Here is a 639-nt window from a genome sequence, read left to right as displayed (position 1 = left end):
AACCAGTCTCTTCCAGATCTGCTAGTCAACCAGAATCTTCCAGATCCGCCAGCCAGCCACAAGGATCCACCGGGAGCCTACTACCTGCCTGGAGCTTCATCTCAGTAACTGGGCTTCCTCTCTCTCAGTACTGGGCTTCCTCAGTTCCGGGCTGCCTCTCAGTTCCGGGGCTGCCCTCAGTCTCCTGAGCGCCGCTCAGTCCCGAAGCAAAAAGTTCCCTCAGTCCCTGCAGGCTGCCCTCAGTCCCGAGCGGCCCCTCAGTCCCGGAAGCGTTCCCCTCAGTCCCGAGCTGCCCTCAGTCCCGAGCTGCCCCTCAGTCCCGAGCTGGCCCTCAGTCCCGAGATGCTCCCTCAGTCACGAGCTGCTCCTCAGTTCTGTGGGGTTCTGGGTGAGGACTATTAGGGGCCATGGCCGGGCGGCGAGGGTGGATTATCCCAGGGACGCGAAGGGGGAGGAACGAGGACATTAATGGAGTGGGGTCCACGTCCCGAGCCGGAACCGCCACCATGGAGCCAGACGCCCACCCGGACCCTCCCTATGAGCTTTGAGGTGCGTCCGGAGTCCGCACCTTAGGGAGGGGTTCTGTCACGCCTTGGTCATTGTATTTTGTGTTTTCGTTATATATTTGGTCAGGCCAGG

This window comes from Oncorhynchus keta, chromosome 37, assembly GCF_023373465.1.
Source record: "Oncorhynchus keta strain PuntledgeMale-10-30-2019 chromosome 37, Oket_V2, whole genome shotgun sequence".
In the NCBI taxonomy this organism is placed as follows: domain Eukaryota; kingdom Metazoa; phylum Chordata; class Actinopteri; order Salmoniformes; family Salmonidae; genus Oncorhynchus; species Oncorhynchus keta.
Note: the sequence above shows the minus strand (reverse complement) of the source record.